The 12,304-nt window shown below is 47.4% G+C and overlaps 1 protein-coding gene across 1 annotated transcript in view; it reads right to left on the minus strand.

The window, feature by feature from the left end:
* The window catches only part of LOC119374216 (uncharacterized), a 150,193-nt gene extending 142,223 nt beyond the window's left edge, over positions 1-7,970 (minus strand). Inside the window, exon 1 of the mRNA XM_049410783.1 lies at positions 7,798-7,970. The gene's annotated coding sequence lies outside the window, so the exon portion shown is untranslated. The remainder of the gene's footprint in view (positions 1-7,797) is intronic.
* Positions 7,971-12,304: the final 4,334 nt, after the last annotated feature.

The raw sequence follows: 12,304 nt of genomic DNA on the forward strand, positions 1-12,304 counted from the left end.
GACCGTAAGTATTGTTCTTGTATTTCAGACGTAGCGAGTTCAGTTCAATAGGGCAACAGTTACTAAGGCTATTGCGCACAAGACAGATGGTGAACTTTGGTATTAAATGCCGCATACATTCCAGCGCTAGAAAATTTTCGAGATGTATTTAACTTAAAAAGTTAAACGCGTATGTTACGAGATCAATTCATCCTCTAAGCAAATTATCAGGATAAGTGGCCATAGTAACAGGTCCCGAGTTCGTGCACCTATTTATGTGCATTTCTTTCAACATGCGGTCGCGTAATTTATATGAAAGTCTTCATGGTTTGCAGCATTTATTGCATGCTGGCTGCTCCCATGTTAGTGAGATGTCGTAGACTCGAAAAATATCCGCATGCGTGTTGGATGAAGTTAGCAAGCAGTGCGTTCCTTTCTTTCAATCCATTTTGTTTTTCTTTCGCAAACATTACCTACAGTGCACAGATGCCGTATAAATAGGTTACCAACCGTCCTGCATTTTGTAGGACTATCCCGACTTTTCTTACAGCGTCCCGAGTCCCACGCCGTCCCTTTCGGGAAAGCTATATGTCCCGGATTTGTTCCGGACCGTCAAGTTGAAAAAATTTGCAGTGGCTTAGATCGGCTATGGCAGGATATACGTAGTGTTAGCAAAGATTCAGCTGATTATTCTTAGCTTTCCAGATTGCCTAGGATTATTACCCTTATTCTGTTCATTCTTCGTACGCTGAACTGCTAATTGCCAGGCAACTACTTCAGGATCCGATGAGATAAGCTTCTCGGCTCTTCTGCGCCGTTCAGCAGCATTTGCGCTCTCCTCCATGGCGTTACCCACCTGCAAACGCCAGTCAGAGGCGCTATCAAGCGGCTCCAGCGCAGTGTCAGACGGCGACTGCACAGCGAAGGCGAAGAGCTGCACGCGCGCCGGCGCCAGTGTGTCTGCCATGGCTACGACGTCACTCATCTCGAATGCGCAGACCAGCAGCGGCGAGTCGCGGGCGGCGGTGGCGGAGAGCGCGTGAGATGCCGGCTCCGGTGAGCCAGCTGTGCGACATCACTGATCCTCACGCATGCGCAGCACGGCTCTTGAGGATCCAGGCGAAATCGGCTCCGGCTAGGCAAGAAGCTCACGCTACAGAACGCGCGTCACGCTACGAAACACCAAGCTCGCATGAATCGCGCGAACGAATTAATGTTGCGGTTGCTAGCGGCGGCTACCTGGGGGTTTTAGCCACTCTAGCACAACTACGTGAAGCAAGGTATCGGTACGGGCTAGTTGATATTCCATATTAGACTTGCGTACAGCGCAAGTAAAGACGAAGGGTTCGTCTCTTGCGGTGCTTTTCCCCTTTGTCTTTTGCTGCGTTGTACGAAGTGCGACCTCGTTGAATCTGCGCACAACATTTACGACCTTTGCTACTTGTAATTGCTTAGTAGCTTGTTTATGTAGTTCACGTTCAATAAACAGCCTGACAACCATTATGACTATTCTGATTTTATTTGTTTTATTTCTCAGTACTATCGATGACAGCGCTGGATGGACGTATATGCAAAATGCCACCATTGTGATGGAAAGAGCTGTTCCCATCAATTCACGGTGTCTGCCTTAGATATGACTGGTACCACCATGTGCGACCGTTTATGCTGCCCAAAGCGGAAAGTATCGGCGCAAGACCTTGCTTATAAGAATGCACAAACTGAAAGTTGGAGCCAAAAAGCGGCAGAAGGATAAGGATGAATAAGAAAAATTGTTAGCTATTGTAGGCATCTGCATCGGAGATGAGCAAAAACGTACAAAGGTGAGTCACATTTTTCTCATTCATGCGTATCATGTCAGGCTGGACGAAAAGGTCAAGTGATACTTCTTTTAATATGCGTGAAACAGTTAACATGTGTGTTACCTGTCATACAGAATAATCTGCCGTTCCTCGCTTTCCACAGAAATACATTCCTAAATAGCGTAGCGTATTGCTATAAAGGAGTGTGATGAATGAGTGTACGTGGCACCACTGCGACAGTGCGGTGCGTGTACTAAAAGTGTTGTGATGTCGCGAGTGGTGCAAAACGCGGTGGTGTTTACACGACAGCAGCACCGTGGAACAGACACGTGCTGCAAGCAGAAGATTACGTTGGCGGCGGTTGGCACGTGTGAGCGGACGAGGGAGAAATGAGCCACGACCAATTGGACTATGAGAGGGATAGGAGGATAGAGGCATAGAAGAGAAGAGGAAGCTGACGGGCTGGATCACGAAGGGGCTGACTCGGAAAACCCGGAGGGAGAGCAGGGTGGTGTCAGAGGTCGTATTTTCAGGTTACGGGCTCGAACACGAAGGTCTTGGGAGCGTGAAAGGGCCCCCAGAGGTTCTGGTAACCGGGCATTCGTGGATCCGATGCATTCCTGTTGCCCCGACCGCTGATCCTAGTCCAGAACCGCCCCGTGGGCGGCAGACCTTGCCCTCCAAGTTGACGAGAACGTTTCTGCAGCCGGTTGCGCGCCAAGGGACCAGAACGTGTACCTACCGGCAGCCACTATGCATATTTGGGCAGATCTGTCAGCTCGCATGTGGAGCTTGCCTGCATGCTGTAACTGTAGGCGCCTCTGTCTAGGACGTTTTGTTCTCAGTTTCGTGCATCTCCTTGTGATTCAACTTGTGTGTCTCGCTTGTTTGAGGTAGGGCCTCAGATGAAGAAAAGACGAGCGACTTTACCACCAGGGGCGTAGCCAGAAATTTTTTTCGGGGGGGGGGGGGGGGGGTTCAACCATACTTTATGTATGTTCGTGCGTGCGTTTGTATGTGTGCGTGCCTATATACGCAAGCAAAACTGAAAAATTTCGGGGGGTTTGAACCCCCCCCCCCTTGGCTACGCCCCTGTTTACCACAAACAAAAAGGCAGACGCATAAATGGAGGCCGTCCGCCATCTGGACACCAAGACCTCAATGAACGTGGATAATAATATGAAGGGCTTCGCAAACTCTCCGACAAGCCTGCAAAGTGTGACCATATCGGAGTCGATTCTTCTTGCTGGCCACCGGGAGCAAGAAGGATGAACTCTAAGGGCGTCTCATCGTCCAAGCACATGAAAATCTGCGTGGGGCAGCAGAGGCCTCTTTCCTCGAATGGCACTCCATGCTCACTACAAAATCGTCCGTTGTTGTCCTCCTGGAACTTGTAGTAAAGATCCGAGAATTTTTGGTGCAGCGGGCTTGGGCCTCGACACTGGCGCGGAGCACGGCGTGTTTCGACATTTCTCTGGACGGGTGAGCACTGGGCACTCCTGCTTGCGAGCAGTGCGAGTGACTAAATGCGATTGGGACAAATTCGCCATACTTCTAGAATTCGGTACCCGTTTTTGCCGAGAGACTTCCGCGAAACGCCTTCATGTAGTACATGTGTGGTGGAAGACAGCTGTACTCGAGATAACGCGTCGAGGAAAGAGCTCAAAGGACACATGTGCTCAACTCCAACAGTAGTGACGGAGAGATGTTCACTTCTGTGAGAAACGGTTGGTGTCCCGCGAGCCCTCTCGTGGAGCGAAGGGGGCCGCAGTGTCGAGACGGCCGCTTCCCATAGCCGGTCATGGGAGAGCGGCGCCTCCAAGCCTCTCTCACACCTGCAGCGAAAGGCGCATGTTGAGAAATGCACATCCGGTGGAGGCGCGTAAGCGGGAAAAAGAATTTTTACTGCTTGGGCAGGTGACGTTGAACCAGCGAATAGCGTGGCGATCGGAGTCCTGACTAGAGGCCGGATTTTTAGGCATTAAAAAGCTCGTTTTCGACGCCAAAAATAGGCACGCAAAGCAATGTTTAGGCCTCCAATGTCGTAAATATAAGCACAATAAAATTTCACATAAATGCAAATAATTTGAAAGGAAGACGTGCGCTACCTCCCTCTACGACAGGATAACAAAAACGTTATTGCTTAAAGGGACACTAAAGAGCAAAACGATATGTCTCGCATTAGTAAAGTAGTCTTCCACGATACCAAAGCACCACGCTTGCTGCGAGAAGACGCTTAATAAGCAAGAAAAGGCGCAAAAAGAAAATACAGGTGGCGACGCCACCTTGGAATTCCCGCACCATTTTCCGTGACGTCACATATTTTTGACGGCGCCTGCTTGGGCCTACGTAGTTCCTAATCGGTTAAATCGAAGCACATTGTCCCCTGAGAGGGCCAGAGACTTGACATAACGAGTTTGTGGAAATTTCGTCGAGCCAGTGGCGCCAAAATACGTTAAATTCTCTTTGAAATCTTTTACGTCACGAATTACAAAGTTCGGCTCGAAATTTAAAAATGAAACTTTGACCTCGGTTTTTTCCTCTAATAATAAACCTATGGTGGTGAAATAAACTACACAAGAGTTCTCCGAGCACACTTTATCAATCTAAACCAATTCATTGTTTCTCTTTTGTGTCCCTTTAAGATGGCACAAACGCGCTAACAGGTCAACATAGCCGTACAATTGTGCTTTGTCCCGCATGGTTCGCAGACCACGGTCTCTCCCGTGTTCTGCACGGCTATTCAAGTGCCCACTGTCGAATCAACACACTCCTGGGTGTCTATTCGGCATGGTTGAGAAGGGCAGAGCAGGAGCAAATAGCGAGTTCGCTAAAAAAAAACCAGAAGGGAGTTTTCTTATAGACAGGGTCGAATCACGTAGAGCCCATTTCTCCCCTGACAGTGAAGCACTGGCGTAGCCAGGCGGAGGGCGGGGGGTTTGGGGTTCAAGAACTACCCCCCCTCCCAACTTGTGAGCTTTGCATGTGCATATACATATATGCACACATACAAAACTCACGCACGAACATACATAAAGTATGCTCCGGAAACCGATTGTTTCCGGCAGTAGGTTGAACGGACTAGGCTGAAACACATAGTTCCGAACTGTCAGTGAGGCGCAGTAACATGATTAACGGTCTCGATCAAGCTGCAGCCGGGAGCGAAACTTGAGGCTAGTGTTCATATAAGCGCCAATTTCGAAAATAGGCAGTTACAGGCTTTGTGAGCATTTATGCACGAACGCCGAAAATAGGCATTTATAGCTTAGCAATACGTTTTGTTGGGCTAGTTGGTTCATGACTTCTGAAGGAAAAAAAAGCGCCAGTCCCGTCCTCTCTGTCTGTCCGTGTGTTGCTTTGCGCTACATTTTTTTTCCTTCAGAAGGCATTTATAGGCACTATAAAAACACACTAAATGCCTTTCTTAACCTCTGATTCATGTTCATATATCAAAATCGCCTGATAGGAGCGTAAGTGACAAAATAGGCATTTGCCTAAAATCCGGTCTGTAGCGATGAGAATCTCATCAAGGAGCTAACCTCGAAGTGGCCAGGAAGCACGCGTGACAGTTTTTCATTCTGGCAAACTGTACGCTGTGGGGCACCCTAGAAGGCAGAGAATTGCCTGATGGGTAGTTGGTTTATCAAGGTATATATAGACGCGAAATTGAACAGCAATGAAACCGTAGACCCTAAGATCTTAAATGAATTATGATCATTGTGGTTGAGTTATTGTCATCCGGTAACGTAAATCGTAGTTATTAATAAACCACGAGAGCACTGGGGAAACTGTGTGTGTTTACGTGTGCGTGTAGAAAGTGGCAGCATCAGCCCGCTATTCGCACCTGATTGAGGCAAAGCTATAGCTAAAAGCGCCCCTCAGATACGGTACACGTGTGTTTTGAATTCGATAGCACATTTATTTGACATTGCGGTATGTTGCATTTCCGTCGTAAATTTTGTCGGTACAGTATGTGCAACTATCTGTACGTTTATTTAAACCTATCGCATATTACCCGAATTCACACCTGTCGGTCTCCTATGGTGATTCTGGGTATGCCTTAGAGCCGTGGCTGCGTGGCACGCTGTGGTCAGCGGGTGGCGCAACAACCAGCACTAATGCAGTCCACACCAGGGCTAGTTACAGAGCGCACCTTTGGTAATTTCCAAGCACGTTTCGGTAGCACGTACCATTCTAGAGGTGATCTACAAAACAGTCTAGTTACGTGCACAAAAATGTCTTCTAAAGCAAAATGTCCTATCACTAAAAAAACCATGTATCCTCAATCTGAATTGCTCAGAACATCGACGAACATGTCAACTTAGCCTGCCACGTGATATTGTGCATAAATGTCTGCATAGCTGCGACTACTTCTTTCGCTGGTCTTTTTACACATAAAAGATGCCGGTCCGGCCCTTTGAACGTTGTGGCGTTCCGTTGTCTTAGTTGCCATAAACAGTTTCTTCCACCCGCACATGCGACTTGGAATAACCGATAGTTCTTTGCGACGACTTCACTATGGGCGTTTGCAAAGCAAGTTTCTCATTCACTTTGGCGTTTGTTTTTCTTATTGTCACCAATCCTGCGACGTTTATACCCTGAGACAGCCGCATATGTAAATAAATAAATCAAATAGATGTAGCATGTGCCGTGCTACACAATATGTGCGTCCGACATGATATTGGCCTCGATAATACTAATAGTAAGCTGCAAGAACCGTCGAACGTTTTGTGAAACGAGAATTCATTAGGACAAATAGTTGGGACAAACAAACGCCATCGTAACGACCTAACCGCCCTGTAGGCTCAAAGTGTGCATTGCCACAAACTATCTGAGGACGTGGCTATGTTAGATGTGCAACGCAGATTGCTCAGTTGTGTAGCGGTAGGTAGGCGTACAGAAGAGCCGCTTCCGATACTTGCAACGATGCCACGCCCTCCACCACAAGCCGAAGTGTGTTGCCAGCATAATAGCGGTGTGCTGTGCTGCGCATAATTCGGCTGAATGAAGACAATCTTGAATCGGTCCACGACATCCATGACGGCGGCACCATCAGCAGCCGCCGAAATGCGAACGGGCCCTCTACTCCATAGGCCATAAGGTACCGCACCCTCTTTACCTGCATCCCATAGGGCTTGCCCGGAGAGCACAGTATTCGAGAGGTCGTGTTGTACAATGTTGTGCGCCTTCGTACAGCCTGTGCACAGCACCAGGATTTTCGAGAATGGCGCCAGCAGTTGCTACACTCTAAGACAAGATCGTGTATTTGGGGAGTATTTCTGCCACACAACAATAATCGTCATCTGGCTTGCTCACGTTTCCTTTCTTGTCAAGAATGCTATGTCACGCTGATAACGCGCGCGCCGTTCGTGACCGAGAAGTGCCGCGACCGCGGTGATAACGCGAGCAAAGCACGGGAGGTGGATGACGATTGTTGTGTGGCAGAAATACTCCCAAAATACTCGATTTTGTCTTCGACTGTAAAGCTGCAGCGTCCCTGGGCACATGAGTGCCACTGTAGTCTTGCGGCTACTTAGCTTACATTGAATTATGCACACACATCAGTATTGTTAGTCATATCGCATCAGACTTGGGTCTGTTGAAAAGCTACGTGCATAAGGTGGAACGTTATGTGGTCGTGGAACCATAGACGGCGAAGTTCCGTCAACTTCCGTTCGTGCACCGAGAAAATGTGCCTAGAAAATGTGACAGAAAGCAGCAGTGGAATAGCTGTAAGTGGTCGCCGTAGTCAAGAAAAAGAATGACTGCATATGGTTCTACATCAATCTTCGTAGACAGTACGGCAAATGCCGTGGAGAGGTTTTCACTTAACCACATCGATGAACCCATTTGGTTGAGACAGTTATTTTTTAACCATTGTTTTGCTTCCACATATCAATTTGAGCTAACATACCAGAGAAAATACCTAAGGACATTTATGTCACACGCCGGAGTGTGCAGATATTGTGATTGCGTCCTCGTGTTTTGCAACTCCGGAGTTATGTTCACGGCCACTTACCTGCGACGCCTTTTCGTCTTGCTGGCATTGGTATCACTATGCAGCCTGCAGTACAACGACGTCGGCCCTGGTCGCTCCTCGGACACGTCTTGGCTCCCAGCATGGCCTCGTTGTAACAAGGCTCGGACCCGCCCCTACAACAAGAGGACCCAGAACTGCGACTACCTTCACATCTGCCGTGCCAACGGCGAATGCATTAGCCGGAGCGTCGGCTGCCGCTGCCACACCCCTTGGTTTCAGCGATCGCTTATCTACGGATTACACCCTTCTCGCCACCAAACTACGCGAGTTCGATAAGGCTCAGTGCAGCTTTCGTTGCGTTTGGCAACAGCGAAGCTATGATCAAGGCCACTCATCTGCGATGCATTTTCTGTTGCCCGTAAATAATCAACGCTCAGTTTATGTGCATTCGCGCAAGTTACTTGGCCCTTCTGGGGTTGCTCAACGTACAGTGTTGTTTGGATTTCGTGGTATTGTGCGAACGTTATTAAGGATACACAAGCATTATCAGGTGACGTAGGATTAAACCCCCGTCAAAACGCCCACTTTAACAAACCGATAGCACCCAGTGACAGAATAACGGCACTCACGAACATTCAATGTGGTCATGTTTCTATGCTACGCAACTTAAAATCTATCGATCGGAAGTCGCAAAACATCTGCTTGGAGATTAGCAATCGGCTCACTAAAATCGAAAATTACTGCTGATCAATACCGGATATGAATTCACAATTAGGCAATATATCGAATGACTTTCTGACCAAAATACAAAAGCTGTTGCGGCTATCACGGCCAAATCAGACGACATACATGACCTCACACGCCGGTCGAACCTTGCACTCTGATTTGGAACAACGCGTGCGTGAACCATCTGCCGAATCCGAAATATCAGTACTTCAATTTTTCAGGTAAGACCTAAAAATACAGTTGAACTGACAGTTATCGAAAGAGCTCATCGGTAAGGTAAATACAAAGCACACGAAAACCAGCCAGTCATCATCCAATTGATGCGGGAGAGTCTAGCTTGGCAATTATTTCACTAACGTAGTTGCAGGGCTAGATTATTTCAGAATGAGATTATCGGCAGCAGAAATGATCAGCTTTAGAGAGATATTGTAAAGGCGGTGGCAACGATGGCAACTGCATCAGATCGCGGTCAGCCTCAGTAACCCCGGATGAACCTATGTTCCTTGTCACGTGATTCTAGGTGTACGGCACTTCCGTTGTCTTAAAGGGGTCATGAACCACTTTTCCAAGTAATGATCTAATGGCCTCAGTATCGGAGTGTACTGCCTCCCGAATCGATTGTCGCAAAAATTTCTCGAATCCGTCAAGAATCAGCGGAGTTACGGGGGTTTGGCGCACGCTCCCAGCGCTTTCTCTCTTTTCTCGTGCCGACGAGTGCACTGGAAGCTAGACAGGGAGGTATGGCATGGGGGAAAGAAGTTACGCCAGCGCGCGTCATGAAACGCGATCGCTCTCCCGCTGTGATTCGCTTGCGCGAGTGCGGCTACCGTGTACTGAGGAGTGCGGCGCCGGCAAGTGGCGGCACCCCGCGGCAAGAAGCGCATCTGATCCGAACGCCGCTCTCTATTTACGTCGGCTATCGGCCAATAAGCAGGCTATGTCTCTTGCGACGTACAGCGGACAGATGCCCCGCCCACCGACGAGAGTGAGAACCGGCCTCTGTTTGAAAAGAGGGTGCCTGGGGAAACGGCAACTTCGCGCTCCGCTTGTGGCCATTACGCGGCGCACACGACTGTAATATTTGGCAGAGCAGTTCATAGCCGTGTCAGCTTTCCGCAGGATGTGTTTTTTCAATCAGCCCAAGGGGTGCTTCATGACCCCTTTAAGGCGTTTATCCAACGCCTGTTGTACACTCTTACTGAACGTTGTCCTGTGTTTCTTATCGTCTTATTTTGCTGTTGTTTTACAGTACACTTGTGCTTTTGACCTACGTAAGGTCGGTGTCGTTTCACTTACGAACAGCAGTCAGCAACACTTCGTGTTGTTTCTTTCTAATGGAAGAACTTGAGTACGTGCATATAACACCACAAAAGGTAACTATGACATGTCTCGGTGACAAAGGCGGAAATGTGGTTTGGTATGAAGTACAGGCGCGGCCACCGTTAGAGGCAACACGGCGCGCGTGGCCGCGCTCCTCGGTCCACCAAGCGGCCGCCGCGCGAAGTATTGCGGTGCTAGCGCAATCAGCGCCAGAGGCGGAGCTAGCTGCGCGTCATCTTACGGTTCCTCCCACTTCGCCGAATGGCGCTCTGGTACAAAACACTGTAGCCATGGTGCTCGAAAGAAAGTATTTGAACTTGTAGCGAACTAGCGAGGGCTACAAGAATCCGACCAGGAAAAGACGACGACGACGAAGCTACCAGCACGAGACGGTTGGGCGTGTTCTTCTTCGCGTCTGTGTAAAATGGTTCCAGACGAAATATATATTTTGTGGTCTCACAGCATCGACATCTATCTGCCTGTACCCACAAACTGAGTTTTTCCAACGTTCGTTTTCTTCGCATTCATCTCAGAGATCTTTCTGTCACCATAGTCTCGATTCACGTATCTCGATCGCCACGAGAATCAATGTCTGCACCGAAAGGCATCGTACGAGTGTGCAAGCGCGGCTACATGCGTCTTACAACAAAATAAAATAAAGTTTGCAGCAGAAATATCACTTGGTTACAAAAGAAGATGGATCACGTAGCATAATCTTAACAGTGTTTATCTCTTTTGTTTGAAATGTCAAACAGCGCATTCAGGCGTCCAAAGTGACTCCCCCTTTTGATAAAATTCTGTTCTGTACGAGTTAAAGGGGCTGAATGTGTTACTTGCCTTGCAGTTTGTCGAAGCAATAGTTTCGGGCATGGCTAGTGTTCCCGAGGTCGAGCGATGGGAAGTCCTCGAGCTCTATTTCAAGAATTTGTATCCCTCTTACAAGGATATATAAACCCTGCGAATGACAATTCCGTCACATTGATCGATTCCAGCGGCTCAGCGGTACCTTATGATGTATGCCCTCAGCTTCTTAATTCTGTTTTCTGCGGCTGCGGCAGCTGCATTTTCGATGGAGGCGAAAATGTTTGAAGCCCGTGTACTTAGGTTTAGGTGCACGTTAAAGAACCCCAGGTGGTCGAAATTTGCGGAGCCCTCCACTACGGCGTCTCTCATAAACCTATCGTGGTTTTGGGACATTAAACCCCAGATATTATTATAGTTCTGTTTTTTGTAACAACTTTATTGTATTTGCTAACCCTCCGTTTCCAAATCTTGAGTGTTGTTACTACCCTGCTATGAATTTTATTATGATTGAAGCACTTGGTGCCGAAAATGTAATTAAAGTTCTGAAGTTGTCATCAAGTTCTGGTGCTGATTTAATGAATGCAAAATTTCTGAAAAGCACTGTTGTTTATTCATCTGTTCTACTTTCAAGAATCTTCCAGCAGTCCTTAGGCACCCATCAGCTACCTTCTGAATGGAAGGTCGGGAACGTGGTCCCGATTCACAAGTCTGGCAGCAGATATTCACCCCTCAACTACCGTCCCATCTCCCTCACCAGCGTTCCCTGCAAGGTTATCGAGCATATTCTGTACTCAGCAAAACAACCAGACAGACGAAAGCACAACATGGTTTCCGTAAAAACTTGTCTTGCGAAACACAACTTCTCTCTTTTACTCACAGCCTCTATCTTACTCTTGACAAAAGTTCTTTAGGTGACTGTGTCTTTCTCGACTTTGCCAAGGATTTTGATAAAGTATGTCACCAACTTCTTCTGTTCAAACTTAGTAAGCTTAGTCTTGACCCTAATCTGTTGACATGGCTTGAGCATCTCCTCTTAAATCGGTCACAGTGCGTTGCATCAAATGGTCATGCATCTTCATTTAACCCTGTAGTCTCTGGTGTGCCACAGGGATCAGTTTTAGGCCCTCTTCTTTCCCTCATCTACATTAACGACTTACCTAACGATGTTTCTTTAAACATGTATCTTTTCGCAGATGAGTGCGTTATCCTACGTGAAATATCAGATAACAATGATAATAAAAGTCCCTACAAGAGAATAATAAGGCTATCCCTAACTGTAGTGACGTATGGTTAATGTAACTTAACGTGACTAAATGTAAAACAATGTGTGTAACTCGTAGCAATATTCTCCCACCAAACTATTATCTGAATGATATTCCCCAAGAGGCCGTAACATTCTACAAGTACCTAGTTGCTACCTAACCTCGACAATTTCTTGGTCATTACACATTGATATGCCACTTAGCAATACGAACCGCATGTAAGGTTATATTCGGCGAAATTTCTCTTCTCCTTCTTCATTAATGTTAATCTTTTGTAAAACACTTACTAGAAGTAAAATGGACTAGACATCATCCATCTTGGACCCGTACTCCACAACGCATATTCGATCGCTTGAACTAATCAAAAATAACGCAGCGCGTTTCATTTATAGCAGTTACAGCCGAATATCAAGCGTAACTTCCATGAAAAACGC

Source organism: Rhipicephalus sanguineus, chromosome 11 (assembly GCF_013339695.2).
Source record: "Rhipicephalus sanguineus isolate Rsan-2018 chromosome 11, BIME_Rsan_1.4, whole genome shotgun sequence".
NCBI lineage: Eukaryota > Metazoa > Arthropoda > Arachnida > Ixodida > Ixodidae > Rhipicephalus > Rhipicephalus sanguineus.